This window comes from Monodon monoceros, unplaced genomic scaffold (genome assembly GCF_005190385.1).
Source record: "Monodon monoceros isolate NGI ecotype Baffin Bay Population unplaced genomic scaffold, NGI_Narwhal_1 Super_Scaffold_12, whole genome shotgun sequence".
Lineage (NCBI taxonomy): Eukaryota > Metazoa > Chordata > Mammalia > Artiodactyla > Monodontidae > Monodon > Monodon monoceros.
The window spans coordinates 61,711,362-61,738,590 of record NW_021703768.1 but is presented as its reverse complement, the minus strand read 5'-3'; the positions used below and the strand labels follow the sequence as shown (position 1 = coordinate 61,738,590).

The window sequence follows — 27,229 nt, the reverse complement described above, 5'->3', positions numbered from 1 at the left end:
AAAGACCAATAGCACCTTGCTAGCACGTTGCTAATAAGGACTAATAGGTACTTAAACTGATGAAAGTGATTCAGACAACAACGTATTAACCCCCTACTGTGCCCTGTTTTTAGCTGTTAATAGACATTAGCCTTTTAAAGAAAGACTAACACTATTATATTCATTTTCTAAGCTTTTGATACATCAGTGAACTGTAATAGCCACTTGCTATATTTGATCTTATAGCTCTGCATTTTCCAGAATACTTTTGAGAATGCTAACTGCTCTGAAAGTTTAGAGTCTATGTACCCTTTAAGAATTCTTGATTGGGATTGACATATATACACTAATATGTGTACAATGGATAACTAATAAGAATCTGCTGTATAAAAAGTGAATAAAATTCAAAATAAATTCTTAATGTAATAAGAAATTATTTTACATTACATTTTGATTATTGTAACCAAAATTTTTTATAGAAGTCATATGGGAGTAATAAATGCTGATATATTTTTTGCTGACAAAGAGAATATTATATATAGTAAAAGTGATCATTTTAAGATAGTTTTTAACATAATAAGGCCAGATTTTTTTCAGAAAATTTCCAGTAGTATTATATCTGTGAAATTATAAGTATTATAAATAGTTGGTTATTTTCCAGAAATAAATCTTATTCTTAAAGATTTGGCCTATATGTATATGTATTTATATATAAGGAAGGATTTTAAAAATATAATTTCCTTTAAAATATAAGTAAACTTTAACGCTGACTTCCTATGAATTAGAATAATGAAGTTTTGTTTAGGTGCATTGCTTTTAATAGTACTTCTTTAGAGAAGAGATTAGAAAATAGTTCTTGGATGTTTTATGTTTCATGCTTCATAGTAATTCCAAATACAAAGCTAATAGAGATTTGAGTTGGTTTCAAAACAGTTTTATCTTGAAGAAGCTGATTGCATGATATAAGTAAATGTTGAAGAATGTATTGACTGGGTTAAATAATGTTGTGATGTATGTAATCTGGATAAATTAAGACTTCACCAAAAATTGGGGCCTTTCATAATTCTTTAAAGTGAAAACAAAAGCATAGTACCTAATTTGTGGTCTGGATGGTATATTTTTGTTTTGTTTTGTTTTGTTTTGTTTTTTTGCGGTACGCAGGCCTCTCACTGTTGTGGCCTCTCCTGTTGTGGAGCACAGGCTCCGGACGCGCAGGCTCAGCGGCCATGGCTCACGGGCCCAGCCGCTCCGCGGCATGTGGGATCCTCCTGGACTGGGACATGAACCCGTGTTCCCTGCATCATCAGGCGGACTCTCAACCACTGCGACACCAGGGAAGCCCCTGGATGGTACATTTTTTTGTGACCACAGGAATGAATGATATATATGCAAAGTGAATTTCTATTATTTCTCATGCCAGTTCAAAACCAAGAAAAAAAATGAAACATATTTATGAGAGTTTGCTTTTTACAGTTTGTGGATTTATTATTATGACTACCAAGTTAATATCTGAAAGTAGGTTTAGGCATAGGAGTTAAGTTTATTACTGAAGATTGTATTGGGGCATAGTTTTTTTGCTAGGAATAGTTTTTTTGGTAAAGGTCAAGTGCATATTATTATACCAATCAATCCTCTCTTCTGGAATAGATGTTTTCTGTAAAAGTAAAATAAGGTAAATCCTTTTTTTCCATCTTATTTTTGAAATGTATTCTCCAGTTTAATGTCCCACTTGGCTGAAATTTTGGTTTCATAAATTAGAAATACTGAAATAGGTCTTGAGTGGCAAGTTTGAGATGCTTCTAAAGGCTGAAATTCTCTGTTGGGAACCAAGTGGACAAAAACCATTCACTCTTCGGGACTTCCCTGGTGGCACAATGGTTAAGAATCCACCTGCCAGTGCAGAGGACACAGGTTCGGTTCCTGATCGGGGAAGATCCCATATGCCACAGAGCAACCAAGCCCATGCGCCACAACTACTGAGCCTGCGCTCTAGAGCCTGCCGGCCAGAACTACTAAGTGCGCATGCTGCAACTGCTGAGGCCAGCATGCCTAGAGCCCATGCTCTGCAACAAGAGAAGCCTGCACGCCACAACGAAGAGTAACCCCCACTCGCCGCAACTAGAGAAAGCCCTCGCGCAGCAGCAAAGACCCAATGCAGCCAAAACAAAAAAAACCCATTCACTCTTCATATGCAGGTTTTACTACCATTGGAACAAGAGGTGGCCAGTAAATTTGAAGACATCAACAACCAGTTCTTTCCCTAGCAGCAGGCATATAGAAGCTTACCTTTCTTGCAGTTTTAGCTGGCTGCTACAGCCCTTGAAAGTCCCTTTCTTCTCATGAGAAAAATATTTTCCCATAAACAGATTTCAGCAGTTTTGGTGAGAGAAGATGTGAGAATTGATAACTGGAACCACTCTGTCAGGTACTAATACTATTGCCAATCTGGACTGTCATAAATTTTCCCAGTTCTGAAGATTCCTTCATTGGATTTATTTCAGTAGCTGTTTATTGAACATGTACTATGTGCACGGCTCTATGCTAAACATTAACCACTGTTCACCAGAACTTTGTTATTCAATTTTTGCCAAAATCAGCCTCTCACACCATCACCAGTTTTTACTTGAATGAACATTCATAAGTGCTGTTTAACACATAACGCATGATATATCGTAGCTTAACATCCCATAATATCAGATGTTCAGGTTTATACTCATTGTGAAAATTCAGACCAGTGTCTTCCTTATTTGATGTATAAAATTGTGAAATTAGTGATACTTCACTTAGAATACAGTGCTACTGCCCTTAGATAAACTAAGTTTGTGACCTAAATTAAATTCATTTTAGTAGCAAGGACAGTATTTTGAATTAAAATAAGTATTATAGCATTGCTCTGAATTACAAATAAATATTAAACAAAGTACTACCTTAAACCCAATGAGTGATGAGAAAAATGCTGAAAAGGGAAAGGCAGACATATATCACTTTTAAAATTGACTTGCTGAATACTAATGTTTTTTGCTTTTAAAATTTCTTCTCACTACCTCCTGCTCCCACCTTTAGCTTCCCTTTGCTTCTTTTGACAACCTAAAAGGTCATGAGAACAGCAATGTTGATATCTTTTGAGCTTTCACTATGTGTCATACATAGCTAAGCATTTCATATATGTGTCACTTCACCCTCATAATCTGTACATGAAGTAATTGCAGTGAGCCCCATTTTACAGATGAAGAAATTGAGTTTAAATAATTTTCCCAAAGATAAACAGCTAGGAAGTGGTAGAGCCAGGATGAGATCACCTATTGAGTACCACCAGTGCACTGACTTATACCTTTATTTTACTTTGACAAATTTGTAAAAGTGACGAGACCATGTGAGGTCATTAGATATGAAAGATGAGTATCACCTTCTGTTTTATAGGAGCCTATGGTTTCAGAGGAAGACAAAGGCCTTGTGAGTAAGGTCAGAATACTTCATGAACCCAGACGAGGTTATGACAAACTGCCTCTAGGACAGAGTTTTTCAACCTTTACACTTTTGACATTTTGCCCTGGGTAATTCTTTGTTGGGAACTGGGCGAAGGCTGTCCTTTATATTGTAGGGTGTTTAGCAGTAAGCCTGGCCTCTACCCACTAGATGTCAGTAGCTCACCTTCCCTCTCCACCCCTCCCCCCAACACACACATGCACACACACTTGTGGCAACCAAAATGGTCTCCAGACATTGTCAAATGCTCCACTGGTAGGTAGGGAATAAAATTGTCCTTGTTGAGAACCAGTGCTCTAGGGTTAGAGGAGGCTTATGACAACTGACATTTGAGTGGGATCTTGCAGAAGTCACATTCTAGATAGAACTATATGTATAAAAGCATGGAGGTGTGAATCAGTATATTATATTCAGGGGTGAGTAAAAACGTTTGTGATGGCTGGAGCATCTAGGGTATGTGGGTACTGAGGAGATAGTAAGAGAATGGTTGATAAAATAATTTAGGATACTGTTGTGCATGTCATACTAAGAAGTCTAGATTTGTAGGTGAGTGACAGTCTGACTAATCCACACAGTATTTAATTGCCTCTTTGCTTCTCTGGATCTTTCCATTAGAGTGTATGTTCTCTGAGGGCAGAGACCGTGTTGCTCTTTTTTCACCATTATATCCCTAGTGCCTATCATGATATTTGGGACAACTTGTAAAGTAGGAAGGACAAAAATAGAGAATTTATAGATGTGAAAATCAGAAGAGGTTGTGGTAGCCGTGAGAATGGAACTTGAAGACTTCCAAATGCAGGGAGTATAATTAACCAAGGGCCCCTGCTACTGGACTGTGAAATCTGTTACTACATTTTTCCCAAAGCCTTGCTTCCCATGAGCTGCTGACAGCTAGTGGCAGACAGACCTTTTCCTGAGGGACATGGGATTCCCGTAATAGCCACCTTTGGCCTGAGGACTCCCCAGTGGCCTTGCCAAACCTTCCTAAAACTGTATGGCAGTCTAGGATGCTTCCTCCTAACCTTTCCTCACTCTTTCTTTCATTCAGGCTCAGACTTGCATCATGGTCTGATGACCCTCCCAACCTTCTCCAGCTCCCTTCCCATTTTCTGTCTCATGGATATTTGCACTGACAGAATCCTCGCAAATTTTATCCCATCTTAGTGTCTGCTTCTCCAAGGATCTGGCTAACAGAAATTAAGTGACTTTCAAAAGGGTACACAGATATTAAGAGGCAAGATAGAGGCTCTCCAATCTAGGGTTTAGGTTTCTTAGCCCATGCCTCTAACCGTTAACATGCTATCCTTTAGTAAGGCAATAACCTTTGACTCTGGCATTTATTTTTCCTAGCTAGTCTTTTGAGTCTAATGGTGTGATTAAATACCTTAATTCTGTAGTTGATTATCAAATCTTTAAGAACTCTGATAGTTATTCCAGGTCTCAGACCAATTAATTTTCCGGCTATTATTTGTCATGTTGCTAGAAAATGGCATGGACGTGGAGGAAAATACAATAGACAGTTTATGTTTTGTTAAGGAATGTGTTCCAAGATCTTTTCAAATCCCCCACATTTGCAAACACAGTAATTTTCTTAGATTCCTTTACTTACTATTATCACTGCCAATAGCAATTGACTTTCTTTTCTGGCTCTTTTTCCTCAAAGAAACAAAATGGGTTTTTGTTGGTTTGTGGTTAGTTCATTTACTAGAGTTATATCACACACGCAGACAAAAGAAAGAACAGAACAGCTACGCTGAGATTGGATTCTGGACAGTTGTCAGACTCATTCACCATATTGGTGACTTGTTCCTGAATACCACAGCTCATAACCATAACTGTATTTCAGCAAAATTAAAATTATATTACATGAACATTTTGGGGTATTTACTGAGAGTTAAGTCCTCAAATGTTAAGTCCCCAAATGTCTTCTGTATTTTCTTGGAGACCAATGACATATAGGGGAAAAAATCATTGAGGACCTTTTCCAGAAATAACTTAGTTTATTTTATTTTCTTTAGAATATAAAATGTTGACATTACCTGATTTTTGTTTAAAGGTCTTAGAAATATGAAACGGAGTTTACTAAATAGCATAAATATTAAAATTTTTCTATACTTTAATTTTATGACCAGCAAGGTTGGGAGAAGAAGGGGAGGGATCAGTGAGAGATATGTAGATGGAAGAGACATAAGACAACAGAAAGATGGGAAATAAGGGGTAGAAAGAAGGAGTAAATATTTGCTTTGGGCTCTGGGCCTCAGGTAACATTTCAGTTATTCTACCCATGAAGGGACTTAAGCTCCTTGAGAGTGACACAACATGCTTTATTCTCTTTGCAGTCTTCAGAATGCAGGATGGTGCCTTGAACTTAGTAGTTATTCAAAAAGTGTTTGATTCATAGCTGAATGACAGGCTGATGAATCAGTGCTCAGTTCTTCAAATATTTCTAATCCATAATTGTTAGAGAGAGTCCTGATTGGGATAACTAGAGTGGCCTCTCAGGGTAGAAAGTATTCCCTGAACTTTATCAGCAGCAGCCTGAGGAGTAAAGGAAGTTTAGCCAAGGGTTAAATCCAGGCTCAAGCTAATTTCCCTAGTCTATGTTTTCAGGATTGGTAAATATATCAATTATTTAATATAAAATCTCCCTTCAGCCCTTTTCTAAATATGCAGTTTCCTCTGACTAGAACATTCCCCAGCATACTGCTTTGAATAATACTTACTTAGTCCTCAATTTTTAGGTCTCTTCTTAATCATTACTTCTTTCCTGAAGTCTTCCCTGGCTAATGACAGAATCACATGCTCTTTGTGTCCCAAGCGCCATCAAACCTAGAGATTCACATGCATCTTTATTCTTACTGTACTCATTACTTCCTCTTAGAATCAAAGATCTTAACCTTTTATTAAAAGGCATCATTCTATCTGTGTACCGAATCCCATCCCTTTGGTAAGTGTTTGTCTTTTCTCTTTAATCTCTTTTCAAGTTTATTCCCAAAAGTATTCAAACATGCTGAAGTCACTAATATCTTAAAGAATCAACAGCAAAAAAACCTTTATCTCATTTCCCTCCCTAGGAGCCAGACTTGTCGAAAGAGTTCATCAGCAGTGAAACAAAGGTCACTCATAATATCTAACAGTCTTTATCTTGACTTACTAGCAGCGGTTGACAGAATTACTTTCCCCTCCTTGAAAAGCTTTCTATCCTACTTTCTTTCCTTGGCTACAGTGATACTGCAGTACTCTGGTTTCCCTTCTTTACTTCCCTTCAGAAGACAGGTACTCTGGTCTTCCCCTCTTTACTCCTTCTCAGTCTTATTTTTGTTTTTTTCTTCCTTTGTTATTTGTGTAACAGAAATTGATTGAGCCACTGATATATGACAGATACTGTCTGCATGACAGGGATATAGTGGTAAATAAGACAGAAAATTTCTCATCACAATAAAAAAATTTTTGTAACTCTGTATGGTGATGGGCATTGTGGGGATCATTTTGCAATACATATAAATGTCGAATCGTTATGTTGTACACCCGAACTAATATAATGATGTTATATGTCAATTATACACCAATTTTAACAAAAGACAGTTGTGTCAATACTTCTTGCCTTAGTGTAGCTTACCCTCTCTCAGATGTTCTCTGGGGCTCTACCTGGGGCTTTTTTCCCTTTTCACTTTGTAAACACTCCAATGAGCAGCCTCCTTCACTCCTATGACCCCAGTTACATCAGTATGTTCCTGATTCCCTCATATATATCTTCCTTTTGAACTCTAGGTCTGGGTACTTCTGGACATTTCCACTTTAATGTCACATAGGCACCTCCAGTATAACAAGGTCCTAATTTTATATTTTCTCTTTCCCACACTCTTCCTGGTCTCCTTATCTCAGGCACTGGCACTACCACACCACTATCTGCCCAGTTACCTTTGGATTCTTCTGCTCCCTTATCTTCCCACATCCATTATTCACCCTGGTTAAAATAATCAATTTTATCTATATCTCTTCATTCCCACAGCTACTACTCTTGAGTAGACCACAACCATTTTTCTCCTGTATTACAATCACACTCCCCTTATCTGCGTGGCCCTAGCCCTGCCCCTCTCTATTACATTGTCCATGTTGCAGTCACAGTGATTTTTTTTTTTTTTTTTTTTTTTTTGCGGTACGCGGGCCTCTCACTGTTGTGGCTTCTCCCGTTGCGGAGCACAGGCTCCGGACGCGCAGGCTCAGCGGCCACGGCTCACGGGCCCAGCCGCTCCGCGGCATGTGGGATCTTCCCGGACCGGGGCACGAGCCCGCGTCCCCTGCATCGGCAGGCGGACTCTCAACCACTGCGCCAGCAGGGAAGCCCCACAGTGATTTTTTTAATAATCTTTTTAAAAGGTAAATATGATTGAGTAGGTCACTCACCTGATAAGTCTGTTAAATACACTTAGGAAAAATCCAAATTCTTTAGTATGACCTTATAAGGTTATGTTCTGGGCCCTTACTCTCTTGTTTATCTTTTGCTGCTTTTCTCCACACCGAATGAATCAGCCTTACTTAATTTTCAAACCAACTTTCCATATTCTCTCTCACTTTAGAATCTTTTGTGCTCTTCTTGGTACCTAAAATGCTGCCACCCTGCTTGCTACTCCTGTCATATACCCTTTCCCTCTTCTTTGCTCTGCTAATTCTTACTCATTCATCAAATCCTAACTTTGACATTATTTTCTTGAAAAAGCCTTCCCTAACAGCCCTCCCCCAACTTCCATTTAACTTAGATCTGCTTTAACTATACTACAAAGCTTCAGTATTCAAAACAGTATGGTACTGGCACAAAAACAGAAATATAAATCAATGGAACAGGATAGAAAGCCCAGAGATAAACTCACGCACCTATGGCCACCTAATCTGTGACAAAGGAGGCAAGAATATACAATGGAGAAAAGACAGTCTCTTCAGTAAGTAGTGCTGGGAAAACTGGACAGCTACATGTAAAAGAATGAAATTAGAATACTCCCTAACACCATACACATGAATAAACTCAAAATGGATTAAAGACCTAAAATGTAAGGTCAGACCCTATAAAGCTCTCAGAGGAAAACATAAGCAGAACACTCTTTGACATAAATCACAGCAAGATCTTTTTTTAAAATTTTTTTATTTAAGACCCATTTATTCTCTAGTTCTGCCCACATGGAGATACACTCCTTGAAAAGGCGTTAAATTCTTCCATTCACCTTAACACCTTGTGCTGAAAACATGTGTTCCAAGATCTCAACTACGAGATCCACATTCTTAAAGCACTAATTCTTAAACCTCATCTAGATTTCTCCCCTTGGATGGGGGGAGATGACCAAACACAGAAAAGAACAGCTCAGGACTGTGGGGTCTGCTCACCCAGAAGACCTTGCAGCTCCGCTGACTACCCGGCTGGAGCCAGGATTAGGTCCCTGCGACAAGGGGCACCTGCTGGGCTGCCGCCACCACAGGTGGGACGCCGCTGCCTTCGGGCGCCTTCCTGCCCCACCGCCACCGGCCCCCAACTCCTGTCCTCTTCACTAGGCTGGCTGTCACCTTTAGTTTCCCTGGAGTTTGGGAATTCCAGACCATCTCTGCTCACACTTCTGTGTCACGCCTGCTGCCTCAGCACTGCTGATCCACACCAAGGGGAAAAGCACACAGAACTGCTTTTCAACACACCAACGTTTCACACAAAAGTTATTTTATAAGCCTGCAGGTTCTTTTTCATCAGAGCACACTCCCAAGGCCATGACTTCCCCCGCCTCTCCACTGCCCTTGCAAACAGACTGTACGCGCGTGGCCGCTGTGCTGTGAGTTGGGCACACCCCCCTGGCTCCGCTCCGGTGCACTCTCCTGGAGAACTGAGGGCGGTGCCCTGGGCTCATCAGCAGGATCTGTCCTGAAGCCAGTCTTAGAGTGAAAAGAGCCACACCTGCAGGTCTATTCCACTGACCAGCCACACAGGACTGAGCTGGGCCCACGGACCTTGCTCTGGATTGTGTTGGCTGGTCATTCTTGCCTAGGTTCACAGGCCAACAGCTATTGTCCTTCCTTTCCTGCTAATCACTGCACCAGCAGTTCACTCCTACCTGCTGCCGTCACATGCCTGGCAACCTCATGTTCCGGGGCCAGTCAAGAACTGAGACCCCAGCAGGCCTCTAGTTCCCAGCAGGCAAACTCTGCATTAAACTACTGATGCCTAGCTGTGTTCTCGAGGCTTCAGAGCCAGGAAAGTGCAGAGAGAATAGCAAGCTGTGGTGCCCCCAGGCCCGGACCTGCAATGCTCTGCAGAGATGCCGGAACCTCGCCGTACCCCCCACCCCAACACAAGCAACCTCTGTGCCCGCCTGTCCTGCGGACCTGGGCACGCCTCCGGCCACTGTGACCCAGGACGGAGGCTCAGGGCTTGGCTGGAGGCCGGCACTGGGGCAGGCGGGGACCTGGGCTCTGGCCCCAAGGCCGTGCGGAGCCAGGCCCACCTCCTTCCCACCGTTGGAAAAAAGCAGCAAGATCTTTTTGACCCACCTTCCAGAGTAATGAAAATAATAACAAAGATAAACAACTGGGATCTAATTAAACTTAAAAGCTTTTGCACAGCAAAGGAAACCATAAAACAAAAAGACAACCCTTAGAATGGGAGAAAATATTTGCAAATGAAGCAACCAACAAGGGATTAATCTCCAAAATATACAAACAGCTCATGAGCTCAATATCAAAAAAACAGATAACCCAATCAAAAAATGGGCAGAAGATCTAAATAGACATTTTCTTATCTAATAGACATGTCTGTTATCTAAACAGACATAGAAAAAACACATAGATGACCAAAAAGCATGTGAAAAGATGCTCAACATCACTAATTATTTGAGAAATGCAGATCAAAACTACAATGAGGTATCACCTCACACCAGTCAGAATGGCCATCATCAAAAAATCTACAAACAATAAATGCCGGAGAGGGTGTGGAGAAAAGGGAACCCTCCTACACTGTTGGTAAGAATGTAAATTGTACTGCCAGTATGGAGAACAGTATGGAAGTTCCTTAAAAAACTGAAAATAGAGCTACCATATGACCCAGCAATCCCACTCCTGGGCATATATCTAGAGAGAAAAACATAATTCAAAAAGATACATGCACCCAAATGTTCATTGCAGCACTATTTACAATAGCCAGGACATGGAAGCAGCCTAAATGTCCATCACCAGAGGAATGGATAAAGAAGATGTGGTACATATATATAATGGAATATTACTCGGCCATAAAAAAGAACAAAATAATGCCACTTGCAGCAACATGGATGGACCTAGAGATTATCATACTGAGTGAATTAAGTCAGAGAAAGACAAATATCATATGATATCACTTATATGTGGAATCTTTAAAAAAATGGATACAAATGAACTTATTTACAAAGCAGAAGTAGAGTCATGGATGTAGAAAACAAACTTATGGTTACCAGGGGATAAGGGAAAGGAGGGATAAATTGGGAGATTGGGATTGACATGTACACATGACTACATATAAAATCGATAACTAGGAAGAACGTGCCGTATAGCACAGGGAACTCTACTCACTACTCTGTAATGGCGTATATGGGAAAAGAATCTTAGAAAAAAAAAAAGTGGATATATGTATAACAGATTCATTTTGCTGTACACCTGAAACTGACACAACATTGTAAATCAACTACAATGTTTTTAAAAAATTAACAATGAAAGAAAAAAATTGGATCTGCTTTAAAAGATAAAATATTCTCCCCAAAAGATTAATGTATTTTACTGAAGGGGTTGTGGTTATGGAATACATTTTAGATTTTAATGTTGAATTCTTATTTGAATAACTGGGTTTCTGGTTGTAACTTTCTTTAGTATCTGTTTTTATTTTTATTTTTTTAAGGCCCCCAAGGAGCCTTTTACTTGCTACTGTGTTTCAAAAGAAGCAAAATATGAAAGGAGGATTTGATAAGTAGTTAAGAAAAGTATTTCTAAGGGTATCACTTCTGCCTCTTGGTCTTATTAACAATGTAGGTAACCTCAGGAATATATATATAACTGTTTTCTGTAGGGGAGTAGCGCTGGTGGGCTTCTTGACTTTGAGATACTGAAATGCTGGTCTTAGTAGGACATTCCCTGGAAAAGATGGGCAGAGAAGGGAAGTGATCCAACTAAAGATAACTAACCTTCTCTATAGAGGAGTGTACTTCAAACTTTTTTGATCCAACCCAGAGTAAGAAATAGACTTTTTTTTTTCATCATCGCACAGTACACACACACACACATTTATAAAACTGGAACAAAAGTTTAATGAAGTATTCCTATTTTTAGCACTTATAATGTACTCTGATATTTCCAGTTCCATTCTGTTCTTTTACATTAAAACAGTGCTGACCAAAACCCACTGAATTGATTTCAGGAGTCATGGATTAGAACCCTGACTAATGGGTTACAACCAGCTGTTTGGAAACACTCCTATAGAAGCAGCTAGTGACTAAAATCTATTTTCAAACTGGCCAGCTCAACAAACAGAATCACAGCCAAGCGGGAGCACTTGGAATGGGAAGGACATGAGTAACAGTTACTGAATACTTGTTACGTGTGCAGCATCAGACCAGGAACTGTACTTACTTTATATTCACTACAGTATTGTAGAGTAGTTAGTCTTCCTATTTTACTTGGGGAAACAGCCTCAAAGAGGCAAGTAACTTGCTTAAGGTCATATAAATAGCAAAGGTCAGAACTAAGATTTGGAGTTAGTCTGCTTAACTCCATAGCATTCATTTGTACCATGTTACTGTGTCTCCCAGGTAAGTAACATTGCAATAGACATGCTAAACTTAGAAGGGAATTAGTGACATTTAGGTGTCTTCAAAATTTTATAGTGGAAAATAACAATAAAAAGCCCCATTAAATGTGAGTTGAGACAGGCATAAACATTGACAAACAGTTAAATAGTGATAGATTATATTGGCTTTCCAGAGAGCTTAAGTTCTTCATCCCTCTGCTCATCCAAGAGGTAGAGGTAATATCCTTAAGGCTGAGATATATGGGATTTCTTGTTGGTAAGGTAAATGAAATGTTCAGAGGCTTTACTACTGCACCAGAGCAGATAATAAGGCAATTAGAACCGTTAAATTGTTGAAACACCAGAGTGGGATGAATTATATCATGAATTGCATAGAAACAAGAAATTTTATGGCAACTTTTGAGACCTAAGGATGAAAGATAGTAAAGAGACGAGAAATTGATAGTTAAACTTTAAGTGCTAGATTTATTGACCGAAAACCCAACTAAGCATTTTAGGGTCAGTTTCAGAATATTATTTATCAGCTTTGTAAATAAATAGAAAAAATTATCAGTCTCTGCTGATGGTTTGATTTCCACTATTAATAAAATGAATTTAAGATGCGTTTCTTCCTTTCCATTTTTGAGCTGCAACATACCCTAGGGATCATCTAGTCCAGCCCCCTCATTTTACAGATGTTGAACCTGAGACCCAGAGAAATTAAGCAGCCTACCCAAGATCACATTACAAGGTAGTCAAGAATTAGAACTAAAACCCAGATCTTCTGACATTCCATTGGCTTAAATTTTATTTGACCTGAGTAGGAGAATTGGTAAATTACTTGTTATATAGGCTGAGTTATGGAATACTCTACTTTCTTTAAAATTCCCATCACATAAATAATCCCACTGCTAACACTTGCACTATTTGCCAAAGAAAGCTGGAAAACAGTCACTGGAGATGGCTAGCCTTTCATGTTTTAATAAGGAAGGGACTGCCTGCTTTTTGTTTTTATTGTCGTTGTTAACAAAGGCTTTTGGTCATACTTTCAGTCTAAGAATCAGATCTGCAGATGTGAGTGTTCACACCTAGCAGATAGACTTCTGATAGTTTCCTTAGCGACATGAGCTTTTTCATATTTATGTCAAAAACTTCAGGAGTGGCTGTAGCTATTGGTTTAAAGAAACAGGAAAACGGTTCAATTATAAGCTCTTTAGAAAACTTTTGGGGATGTTATTCTCATGTATTTCCAAAAGAGATACTATTGTGCAAGCAGCTCAACTGTAAAGCATTATGTAGATGTATATTGTCATCAAGATACAACTATTTCGGTTATAGTTATTTGGATAAGAAATCAGTTTAAAATTCTGCTGGGTGAGTTGAGGAAGGCTTCCTGGAAGAAATGACATTTGAAGTAGATCTTGAGTGAGTGGTCAAGATGAGGCGTTGAGGATTGGGAAGGGGAATCATGTTCTCTTAGCAAAAGAAATAAGATAAAAATCTCCATTTAGGAAATGAGTTGGATATACTTGGGACATTTTATGGACATTATGATAGCTGTGTAAAAAGCATGGAGTGTTGGGGCTTCCCTGGTGGCACAGTGGTTAAGAATCCACCTGCCAATGCAAGGCACACGGGTTCCAGCCCTGGTCCAGGAAGATCCCACATGTCGGGGAGCAACTAAGCCCATGTGCCACAACTACTGAGCCTGCACTCTAGAGCCCGGGAGCCACAACTACTGAGCCCACGTGCCACAACTACTGAAGCCCGCGCGCCTAGAGCCTGTGCTCCACAGAAAAGCCACCACAATAAGAAGCCTGCGCACCACAACGAAGAGTAGCTCCCGCTCGCCCTAACTAGAGAAAGCCTGCGAGCAGCAACAAAGACCCAGTGCAGCCAAAACAAAAACAAAAACAATCAAACAAAAAAGCATGGAGTGTATAATGAGAAATACAGCCAGAGGGTCTTTAATGTCCTTTTGAGAAATTTGGAATTCTATAGACATTGTGTCTGTTTATTGAATTATCTAAGTAAAGCAAAGGAATTCTAGTGACAGTTTGAAGGCTGCATTGTCGAGCTAAAGAAAACAGTTTTTTCCTTTTGTTTAAATTTTTTCTTTTCCAGCTAGACTTTTTAACTTAGAACCAACTTGACCTCTGTTGGACTATGTCTAGTTAAGTGCTACATAGTAGTGGTTGCACAATCAGAGTTTATTTTAAATGGATGAATTTCTGCTTTGGGAATTTCTTTTAAGTGGAGATAATCCTGTTTTATGTTTTTTTAGCTTTTTTTCTTTTTTTTAACATCTTTTTCTTTTTTGAATTTTTTTTTTTTATACAGCAGGTTCTTATTAGTCATCCATTTTATACATTTCAGTGTATACATGTCAATCCCAATCTCCCGATTCATCACACCACCACCACCACCTGCCGCTGCTTTCCACCCTTGGTGTCCATACGTTTGTTCTCTACACCTCTGTCTCAATTTCTGTCTGCAAACCGGTTCATCTGTGCCATTTTTCTAGGTTCCACATATATGCATTAATATGCGATATTTGTTTTTCTCCTTCTGACTTACTTCACTCTGTATGACACTCCCTAGATTCATCCACATCTCTACAAATGACCCAGTTTCATTCCTTTTATGGCTGAGTAATATTCCATTGTATATATGTACCACATCTTCTTTATCCAGTTGTCTGTCGATGGGCATTTAGGTTGCTTCCATGACCTGGCTATTGTAAATAATGCTGCAATGAACATTGGGGTGCATGTGTCTTTTTGAATTATGGTTTTCTCTGGGTATATGGCCAGTAGTGGGATTGCTGGGTCATATGTTAATTCTATTTTTAACTTTGTAATGAACCTCCATACTGTTCTCCATACTGGTTGTATCAATTTACATTCCCACCAACAGTGCAAGAGGGTTCCCTTTTCTCCACACCGTCTCCAGCATTTGTTGCTGGTAGATTTTCTGATGATGCCCATTCTAACTGGTGTGAGGTGATAACGTCGTTGCAGTTTTGATTTGCATTTCTCTAATAATTAGTGATGTTGAGCAGCTTTTCATATGCTTCTTGGCCATCTGTATGTCCTCTTTGCAGAAATGTCTATTTAGGTGTTCTGCCCATTTTTGTATTGGGTTGTTTGTTTTTTTAATATTGAGCTGCATGAGATGTTTATATATTTTGGAGATTAATCCTTTGTCCATTGATTCATTTGCAAACATTTTTTCCCATTCATTAGGTCCCATTTGTTTATTTTTGTTTTTATTTCCATTACTGTAGGAGGTGGGTCAAAAAAGATCTTGCTGTGATTTATGTCAGAGTGTTCTTCCTGTGTTTTCCTCTAAGGGTTTTATGGTGTCCCATCTTACATTTAGGTCTCTAATCCATTTTGAGTTTATTTTTGTGTATGGTGTTAGGGAGTGTTCTACTTTCATTCTTTTACACGTAGCTGTCCAGTTTTCCCAGCACCATTTATTGAAGAGACTGTCGTTTCTCCATTGTATATCCTTGCCTCCTTTGCAATAGATTAGTTGACCATAGGTGCATGGGTTTATCTCTGGGCTTTATGTCCTCCTGTTCCATTGATCTATATTTCTGTTTTTGTGTGCCAGTACCATATTGTCTTGATTACTGTAGCTTTCTAGTATAGTCTGAAGTCAGGAAGTCTGATTCCTCCAGCTCCACTTTTTTCCCTCAAGAATGCTTTGGCTATTTGGGGTCTTTTGTGTCTCCATACACATTTTAAGATTTTTTGTTCTAGTTCTGTAAAAAATGCCACTGGTAATTTGATAGGGATTGCATTGAATCTGTAGATTGCTTTGGGTAGTATAGTCATTTTCACAATATTGATTCTTCTAATCCAAGAACATGGTATATCTCTCCATCTGTTGGTATCATCTTTAATTTCTTTCAACAGTGTCTTATAGTTTTCCGCATACAGGTCTTTTGTCTCCCTAGGTAGGTTTATTCCTAGGTATTTTATTCTTTTTGTTGCAGTGGTAAATGGGAGTGTTTCCATAATTTTTCTTTCAGATTTTTCGTTAGTGTATAGGAATGCAAGAGATTTCTGTGCATTAATTTTGTATCCTGCAACTTTACCAAATTCATTGATTAGCTCTAGTAGTTTTCTGATGGCATCTTTAGGATTCTCTATGTATAGTATCATGTCATCTGCAAACAGTGACAGTTTTACTTCTTCTTTACCAATTTGTATTCCTTTTATTTCTTTTTCTTCTCTGATTGCCATGGCTAGGACTTCCAAAATTATGTTGAATAATAGTGGTGAGAGCGGACATCCTTGTCTTGTTCCTGATCTTAGAGGAAATGCTTTCAGTTTTTCACCATTGAGAATGATGGTTGCTGTGGGTTTGTTTTTTATGGCCTTTATTATGTTGAGGTAGGTTCCCTCTATGCCCACTTTCTGGAAAGTTTTTATCATAAATGAGTGTTGAATTTTGTCAAAAGCTTTTTCTGCATCTATTGAGATGATCATATGATTTTTATCCTTCAATTTGTTAATATGGTGTATCACATTGATTGATTTGTGTATACTGAAGAATTCTTGCATCCCTGGGATAAATCCCACTTGATCATGGTGTATGATCCTTTTAATTTGTTGTTGGATTCTGTTTGCTAGTATTTTGTTGAGGATTTTTGCATCTATATTCATCAGTGATATTGGTCTGTAATTTTCTTTTTTTGTAGTATCTTTGTCTGGTTTTGGGATCAAGGTGATGGTGGCCTCATAGAATGAGTTTGGGAGTGTCCCTTCCTCTGCAGTTTTTTGGAAGAGTTTGAGAAGGATGGATGTTAGCTCTTCTCTAAATGTTTGATAGAATTCACCTGTGAAGCCATCTGGTCCTGGGCTTTTGTTTGTTGGAAGATTTTTTTTTTTTTTTTTTTGCGGTACACGGGCCTCTCACTGCTGTGGCCCGTCCCGTTGTGGAGTAGCAGGCTCCGGACGCACAGGCCCAGCGGCCATGGCTCACGGGCGCAGCCGCTCCATGGCATGCGGGATCTTCCAGGACCGGGGCACGAACCTGTGTCCCCTGCTTCGGCAGGCGGAGTCTCAACCACTGCGCCACCAGGGAAGCCCTGTTGGAAGATTTTAAATCACAGTTTCAATTTCATTTCTTGCGATTGGTCTGTTCATATTTTCTGTTTCTTCCTGGTTCACTCTTGGAAGGTTATACCTTTCTAGGAATTTGTCCCATTTCTTCCACGTTGTCCATTTTATTGGCATAGAGTTGCTTGTAGTAGTCTCTTAAGATGCTTTGTATTTCTGCGGTTTATGTTGTAACTTCTCCTTTTTCATTTCTAATTTTATTATTTGAGTCCTCTCCCTCTTTTTCTTGATGAGTCTGGCTAATGGTTTATCAATTTTGTTTATCTTTTCAAAGATCCAGTTTTTAGTTTTATTGATCTTTGCAATTGTTTTCTTTGTTTCTATTTCATTTATTTCTGCTCTGATCTTTATGATTTCTTTCCTTCTGCTAACTTTGGGTTTTGTTTGTTCTTCTTTCTCTAGTTCCTTTGGGTGTAAGTTTCGATTGTTTATTTGAGATTTTTCTTGTTTGTTGAGGTAGGCTTGTATTGCTATAATCTTCCCTCTTAGAACTGCTTTTGCTGCCTCCCATAGGTTTTGGATCATCGTGTTTTCATTGTCATTTGTCTCTAAGTATTTTTTGATTTCCTCTTTGATTTCTTCAGTGATCTCTTAGTTATTTAGTAATGTACTGTTTAGCCTCCATGTGTTTATGTTTTTACTTTTTTTTTTTACCCTCTAATTGATTTCTAATCTCATAGCATTGTTGTCAGAAAAGATGCTTGATATGATTTCAATTTTCTTAAATTTACTGAGGCTTACTTTGTGACCCAAGATGTGATCTCTCCTGGAGAATGTTCCGTGTGCACTTGAGAAGAAAGTGTAATCTGATGTTTTTGGACGGAATGTCCTATAAATATCAGTTAAATCTGTCTGGTCTATTGTGTCATTTAAAGCTTGTATTTCCTTATTAATTTTATGTTTGGATGATCTGTCCATTGGTGTAAGTGAGGTGTTAAAGTCCCCCACTATTATTGTGTTACTGTCAATTTCCTCTTTTATAGCTGTTAGCAGTTGCCTTATGTGTTGAGGTGCTCCCATGTTGGGTGCATATATATTTATAATTGTTACATCTTCTTCTTGGATTGATCCCTTGATCATTATGTAGTGTCCTTTCTTGTCTCTTGTAACATTATTTTAAAGTCTATTTTATTTGATATGAGTATTGCTACTCCAGCTTTGTTTTGATTTCCATTTGCATGGAATATCTTTTTCCATGCCCTCACTTTCAGTCTGAATGTGTCCCTAGGTCTGAAGTGGGTCTCTTGTAGACAGCATATATATGGGGCTTGTTTTTGTATCCATTCAGCGAGCCTGTGTCTTTTGGTTGGAGGATTTAAGCCATTCACGTTTAAGGTAATTATCGATATGTATGTTCTTGTTACCATTTTCTTAATTGTTTTGGGTTTGTTTTGTAGGTCCTTTTCTTCTCTAGTGTTTCCCATTTAGAGAAGTTCCTTTAGCATTTGTTGTAGAGCTGGTTTGGTGGTGCTGAATTCTCTTAGCTTTTGCTTGTCTGTAAAGCTTTTGATTTCTCCATCGAATCTGAATGAGATCCTTGCCAGATAGAGTAATCTTGGTTGTAGGTTCTTCCCTTTCATCAATTTAAGTATATCATGCCACTCCCGTCTGACTTGTAGAGTTTCTGCTGAGAAATCAGCTGTTAACCTTATGGGAGTTCCCTTGTATGTTATCTGTCGTTTTTCCCTTGCTGCTTTCAATAATTTTTCTTTGTCTTTAATTTTTGCCAATTTGATTACTATGTGTCTTGGCATGTTTCTCCTTGGGTTTATCCTGTATGGGACTCTCTGCGCTTCATGGACTTGGGTGGCTATTTCCTTTCCCATGTTAGGGAAGTTTTTGACTATAATCTCTTCACATATTTTCTCTGGTCCTTTGTCTCTCTCTTCTCCTTCTGGGACCCCTATAATACGAATGTTGTTGCGTTTAATGTTGTCTCAGAGGTCCCTTAGGCTGTCTTCATTTCTTTTCATTCTTTTTTCTTTATTCTGTTCTGTAGCAGTGAATTCCACCATTCCGTCTTACAGGTCACTTATGCGTTCTTTTACCTCAGTTATTCTGCTACTGATTCCTTCTAGTGTATTTTTCATTTCAGTTATTGTGTTGTTCACCTCTGTTTGTTTGTTCTTTAATTCTTCTAGGTCTTTGTTAAACATTTCTTGCATCTTCTTGATCTTTGCCTCCATTCTTTTTCTGAGATCCTGGATCACCTTCACTATGATTATTCTGAATTCTTTTTCTGGAAGGTTTCCTATCTCCACTTCATTTAGTTGTTTTTATGGGGTTTTATGTTGTTCCATGATTTGGTACATAGCCCTCTGCCTTTTCATCTTGTCTCTCTTCCTGTGAATGTGGCGTTTGTTCCACAGGCTGCAGGATTGTAGTTCTTCTTGCTTCTCCTGTCTGTCCTCTTGCCCGTGATCCCCAGGACTGTCGCAGCTTCGGCTGGTGGGGCCCCTCCAGAGCCAGCAGCCTCAGTTAGGCCACCCTCCCCTCAGGCTCCAGGGCAGTTCAGTCTGTTGTTTTGTTTTTAATGCAAACCTGTGAGTAGGATGTATAAAACTGTGCTTCTCATGTTTGCCCTTAAGAATGTATATAAAGGGTGTACAGAATAATGAAGAATGAACAACATGCATATGGGTATGTGAAGGACAAATTAAGCCAAATAAACTTGAATGCTCTTATTGTGTTAGCTTTAATAGAGTAGAATTACAAAATTCATATTCAGTAGGCAGGAAGCTAATATCTAATTTTCACTAGAATAGTTAATACTATTTTAGGGAAATTAAAATAAGTTCTTGTTAGTTGTCAACATGGGCTAAAAACTAGCAGTTGGATCATACCAAAGGTAATGATGGCATCATATTGAATTGGAGGTGGTGTTCTGCATGGTGCTATGTTAAATACAATTTCATTTAAATCATATTAATTACCTGGGAGAAACCATGCAAGAAAATCCACAAAGGATGCAAACTTTGGATTGTAATTAGAACAGAGCTGAAAGGAACTAGAGTGATGAGGCATGCCTAGGTAAACATAATGAAATTTCCTTTGAAAAATTAATTCCCTTGAGAGGAAAATTGAGCAAATTATATGCATTAAAAATGTTTTGCTTTCGGCTTTCGGCTCGGAGGAGGCCAAGGTGCAACTTTCTTTGGTTGTCCTGAATCCAGGTTCATCCGACACCAGCCGCCTCCACCATGCCACCTAAGTTCGACCCCAATGAGATCAAAGTTGTGTACCTGAGGTGCACCGGTGGGGAAGTCGGTGCCACATTTGCCCTTTCCCCCATGATCAGTCCCCTGGGTCTGTCTTCAAAGAAAGCTGGTGATGACATTGCCAAGGCAACTGGTGATTGGAAGGGTCTGAGGATTACAGTGAAACTGACCATTCAGAACCAACAGGCCCAGATTGAGGTGGTACCTTCTGCCTCTGCCCTGATCATCAGAGCCCTCAAGGAACTGCCAAGAGACAGAAAGAAGCAGAAAAACATTAAGCACAGTGGAAACATCACTTTTGATGAGATTGTCAACATTGCCAGACAGATGTGGCATCGATCTTTAGCTAGAGAACTCTCTGGAACCATTAAAGAGATCCTGGGGACCGTCTAGTCTGTGGGCTGCAATGTTGATGGCTGCCACCCTCACGACATCTTAGATGACATCAACAATGGTGTGATGGATTGCCCAGCTAGTTAACAACTGCAAAGGAAAATAATAAAGTGTTATTTGACAACCAGTGGGGAAAAAAAAAGTTTCGTTTCTAATTTGGCATTTGCCAATGAATGAAAGTTGAGTACCTCAGTTAATAGCCTGTCTTTCCATGTTGTGATCCTTTGTATCTAGGATATCAGTAACCAAAATCTCTTCATAATATGTAAAATCTATATATATGATTTCATAGGATCTAGACACCCATTTGCTTATAGGAAAATGTTTAAGATTGAGAGAAATTCTGAAACAGGAGACTTGTAGCCACTCTTTGTGGAGAACTATAACTCTAGAAAATCTTTTTAGTAATGTCCCAAATCACTAATTGTTTTCATTTTTTCTTTAAAGAGGAAAGATTGTAATAAATTTCCACATCTATCAGTAATGCCCACCCTGAATATTAAATTAATGAGACTCTACCAAGAAATTACTTCTCAAGTCTTCTAGAAGTTTCTCCTCCTAAACAAGAAAAACAAAAATGTTAGCTGTCTTTCACTTTACCATTAAATTAAAATACTATATTTTGTGAAAAGTGCTTCCTTATCCACATAAATTGTGAAGCCATAGAGATAAGATTGATAGACCTGAGTATATAAACATTATACAATAAAATTTCTCTAGGAGAACAGAACAGAAAAGGAGGTAAAAGGAAGAAAAATCAAATAAAATGGAAAAACAAGCGACATATTGGGCAAAGTATTTACCAACTACATGCCAGATAAAGGATAAGATCTAGAATATAAAAAGAGTTCTTACAAATTAATAAGAGAGATGAACACTCCACCATAAAGATAGATAAAAATATAAACAGAAAATTTACATACAAAGAAAGGAGAATTGGATGACATATGAAATAATAACACTATGAACTACATATGGTTGTAAGTACTTCATAGATATTAACCCATTTAATTCTCCCAGCTATTGGCAGATACTGTTGTTATCCTTGCTTTACCATTGAGGAACTGAGGCACCAAGAATTTAAGGAACCTGAACCAGTGGAACCTGCATTCAAATTCAGAAAGTCAGACTGTACCCTTAATGACTATAACTCACTAATAATCACAAAAATACAAGCACAGCTATGATATTATTGGTCACCTATAACATTGGCATAAATGAAAACACCAGTACCAAGTGTTGGTGAGAGAAATGGGCTCTCTTCTCACTGTTGATGCAAATGTCAGTTGGTACAGTCTTTATAGAGGGCAATTTGGCAATACATATCACTAAGTAAAATGTACATACCCTTAGACCTAGAAGCCATGCTACGATTTTCATTTAAATAAGATATGCAGACAAGGGTATAGATGTATGTACAATTATGTTCATCTCGGTGTTTACAATAATACTTTAAAATTGGAAATAATTTAAGTTTTCATCGATAAGATATTGCTTAAAATCTGCATGCGATCAGTGAAACACCGTACATACAGTTATTAAAAAATACCTGATATAGGGCTGTATGCATTAACATGGAAGGATTTCTACAACCTACTGAGTGAGACTAGACAAGTTCACTGTGAAGGAAGGGATAGTATTTGTCCTGTTCATTGCCCACTGCTTGGCACAGTGTAAGCATATGGTAACTATTGGATGGATGGATGGATGGATGGATGGACGGACGGACAGATGGATAGGAGAATATGGTATAGTGAAAAGATTCTAAGACTTGAAACTGGAAGGTTTCTGTTTTGTTCCCTCCTAGTAACAACAGATCACTGGAATTCAAGCCCTTTAAAGCATTGGTGTTCCACAAATATTTCTCTAAAAAGAAGCAATTCAGCTTGTGTTAAATCTGTATTAATTTCTTAGGGCTGCCAATATAAAATTACTGTGAACTGGGTGGCTTAACACAACTAAAATTTATTCTCTCACGTTTCTGGAGGCTAGAAGTCTGGAATCAAGGTGTCAGCAAATCATGCTCTTCCCTCCATCCTTCCTTGCCTCTTCTAGCTTCTTATGGTTGCCAGCAATCCTCCGTTTTCTTTGGCTTTTGGCAGTATAACTCCGGTCTCTGCTTCTGTCTTTACATGGCCTTCTTCCTGGTGTGTCTCTTATAAGGACACCAGTCATTGGACTTAGGCCTCATGCCAATCCTGTATGACCTCATCTTAATGAATTATGTCTATAGAAAACCTATTTCCAGGCTTTCCTGTTGGCACAGTGGTTAAGAATCTGCCTTCCAATGCAGGGGACACAGGTTTGAACCCTGGTCCAGGAAGATCCCACATGCTGCGGAGCAACTAAGCCCATGCGCCACAACTACTGAGCCCGCGTGCCGCAACTACTGAAGCCCATGCTCAATAGTTGCACAGCCTAGAGAAGCCTTCTCTGCAACAAGAGAAGCCACCGCAATGAGAAGCCCATGCGCCGCAACGAAGAGTAGCCCCCGCTCGCCACTACTAGAGAAAAGCCCACGCACAGCAACAAAGACCCAACACAGCCAAAAATAAAATAAATAAAATTTAAAAAAAAAAAAGAACCTATTTCCAAATAAGATCACGTTCTGAGGTTCTGGGTAGACATGAATTTTGGGCAACACTATTCAACTCCTTACAACATCTCAGCTGAATACAGCCTTAAGGATGGAGTCTTACTAAATAGTCAAACTTTCAAGTTTTACTTTTTTAAAAACACCAAAAAACGATTTCAGTTTAACCATTCTGACTGGAAACATTTATAAAATAGTTTATATACCACTATTAATACTTAGGATTATATTAAAATATTACCTAAGAAACTGGAAATAAGATTTAATCTAAGAGGATAAAATGAAAGCAATATTTAATAGGTCATAATAAAGATACACAAAGATGTCTGAAAGAGAGAATGGGTTCTAGTCTTATAAGACTAGACTGTTAACTGATTGACTGGATTATCTTTTCTACAAAGAGTGTGTTAAGTGTATTAATAGGAAGGAAGCTTGGTCAACAGTGAAAGCACAAAATAAAGAAAATCACAGGGTAAATATCGGTTTTGTCCACCTAAAGCCTTGTCCAGGAGATGGGGGTGTTCTGAGTATAGTTTTTTGTTGTTTTTTTTTAAACATCTTTATTGGGGTATAATTGCTTTACAATGGTGTGTTAGTTTCTGCTTTATAACAAAGTGAATCAGTTATACATATACATATGTTCCCATATGTCTTCCCTCTTGCGTCTCCCTCCCTCCCACTCTCCCTATCCCACCCCTCCAGGCTGTCACAAAGCACCGAGCTAATATCCCTGTGCCTTGCGGCTGCTTCCCCCTAGCTATCTACCTTACTACGTTTGTTAGTGTGTATATGTCCATGACTCTCTCTCGCCCTGTCAAAGCTCACCCTTCCCCCTCCCCATATCCTCAAGTCCGTTCTCCAGTAGGTCTGCGTCTTTATTCCTGTCTTATCCCTAGGTTCTTCATGACATTTTTTTTCCTTAAATTCCATATATATGTGTTAGCATACGGTATTTGTCTTTTTCTTTCTGACTTACTTCGCTCTGTATGACAGACTCTAGGTCTATCCATCTCATTACAAATAGCTCAATTTCATTTCTTTTTAAGGCTGAGTAATATTCCATTGTATATATGTGCCACATCTTCTTTATCCATTCATCCGATGATGGGCGCTTAGGTTGTTTCCATCTCCGGGCTATTGTAAATAGAGCTGCAATGAACATTTTGGTACATGACTCTTTTTGAATTTTGGTTTTCTCAGGGTATATGCCCAGTAGTGGGATTGCTGGGTCATATGGTAATTCTATTTGTAGTTTTTTAAGGAACCTCCATACTGTTCTCCATAGTGGCTGAACCAATTCACATTCCCACCAGCAGTGCAAGAGTGTTCCCTTTTCTCCACACCCTCTCCAGCATTTATTGTTTCTAGATTTTTTGATGATGGCCATTCTGACTGGTGTGAGATGATATCTCATTGTAGTTTTGATTTGCATTTCTCTAATGATTAATGATGTTGAGCATTCTTTCATGTGTTTGTTGGCATTCTGTATATCTTCTTTGGAGAAATGTCTATTTAGGTCTTCTGCCCATTTTTGGATTGGGTTGTTTGTTTTTTTGTTATTGAGCTGCATGAGCTGCTTGTAAATTTTGGAGATTAATCCTTTGTCAGTTGCTTCATTTGCAAATATTTTCTCCCATTCTGAGGGTTGTCTTTTGGTCTTGATTATGGTTTCCTTTGCTGTGCAAAAGCTTTGAAGTTTCATTAGGTCCCATTTGTTTATTTTTGTTTTTATTTCCATTACTCTAGGAGGTGGGTCAGAAAGGATCTTGCTGTGATTTATGTCATAGAGTGTTCTGCCTATGTTTTCCTCTAAGAGTTTGATAGTTTCTGGCCTTACATTTAGGTCTTTAATCCATTTTGAGCTTATTTTTGTGTATGGTGTTAGGGAGTGATCTAATCTCATACTTTTACATGTACTTGTCCAGTTTTCCCAGCACCATTTATTGAAGAGGCTGTCCTTTCTCCACTGTACATTCCTGCCACCTTTATCAAAGATAAGGTGTCCATATGTGCGTGGGTTTATCTCTGGGCTTTCTATCCTGTTCCATTGATCTATCTTTCTGTTTTTGTGCCAGTACCATACTGTCTTGATTACTGTAGCTTTGTAGTATAGTCTGAAGTCAGGGAGCCTGATTCCTCCAGCTCCTTTTTTCGTTCTCAAGATTGCTTTGGCTATTCGGGGTCTTTTGTGTTTCCATACAAATTGCGAAATTTTTTGTTCTAGTTCTGTGAAAAATGCCAGTGGTAGTTTGATAGGGATTGCATTGAATCTGTAGATTGCTTTGGGTAGTCTGAGTATAGTTTTAATGTTTGTAAGACCACCCTGTTTCCTTTAAGTAAAACAGTAGTTTTACTTTACTTTTTAGCAATGGAACTTTTTTCCCCTCCAAAAGAAATCTTAAAAAGATTTCAAGCACATAAAACAACAGAAAACAAAGAGAGCTTCTGAGACACCTCCTTAGAATGTTAATGCTCCAAGAAAAGACTGAAAACTGCTTAAGCTATGAAATAATTCTGTTTATCTAATTTTCCTTTTTTTGGTACCATACTCACCAATATATTTTCTGGTAAGGCTATGGTTTTTCGCATAGGTCTGCCTATCATAAGAGAGTGGGCTTGCGTTTTGAAAAAGACTTTTTTCAAGTGCCAGAAACAATTGTGCTTCTCATTGTATGTCAATAAATTGGCATTCTAGCATTATACATCAGCCTCATTAATCAACGTTGTTCTGCCCTTAAGACATGATTCTACTCTTGGTGGGCTTACAAAATAAATTTTGAGCCTAAGAACCAGAAATTTGGCTGTGATTAATGGGCCAAGGAGGGGAAGGCTTTTTTAGTAAGGCCCTTCAAGAAGACCACCTCCTGACCTTTCCAGTGGAACACAACCAGACATAGCTCCATGAGTATTAGTTTTTTCTCATTTAAATTTCTATTAAAAGTTTCTTTTTTTTTCTGCTTTAGAGAGTGTTTTGGTTTTATTTATTTATTTATTTTAACATCTTTATTGGGCTATAATTGCTTTACAATGGTGTGTTAGTTTCTGCTTTATAACAAAGTGAATCAGTTATACATATACATATGTTCCCATATCTCTTCCCTCTTGAGTCTCCCAGTTTCTTTGTTTTTAAACAGAGCATATCATTTAGCCTTTTTTTTTTTTTTTTTTCCTTTTTACCCTTCCTGGTCCTGCTGCTCCTCATTTAATCTTCTTTAATACTTAAATTTATCGCTGTCCTTTATTATAAGTAAAGGTAAGACCACTTTAGGGGATTATCAGGTTGCTGAGGCCTTTATATTCTCCTTGAAGTGCTCCTAACTGCCTTGCTTTATATGGGTCTTCTTTCTCATCCCTAGTGAGATTTCTATCATTACTTCTTCTATCAGCATGCCTGTCTATGGCACTAGTTTTCCCCTTTCTCATCTATTACTTTAAAATACAAGAAACCAAATTTTTGTGTAAATTTATAAGAAACCAAATTTGTAGAAATAGACTTAAGAGTAACTGCTCTGAATGAGGACATGAAGATCTCTCCTATAAATCATATATATAAACTTTAATGTAAATTTTGACCTTAATTTTGGCTCTTCCGAGGCCCTTTTCTTGCTTTTTTTCTTAATAAGAAAGAAATTGAAATCTCTTT

The 27,229-nt window shown here is 38.5% G+C and overlaps 1 protein-coding gene and 1 pseudogene across 1 annotated transcript in view; both read left to right on the top strand.

Moving 5' to 3' along the window:
* Positions 1 to 27,229, top strand: part of TBCA (tubulin folding cofactor A) — a 104,090-nt gene that overhangs the window by 37,562 nt on the left and 39,299 nt on the right. The window lies entirely within an intron of this gene.
* LOC114892281 lies at positions 20,583 to 21,072 on the top strand (annotated as a pseudogene).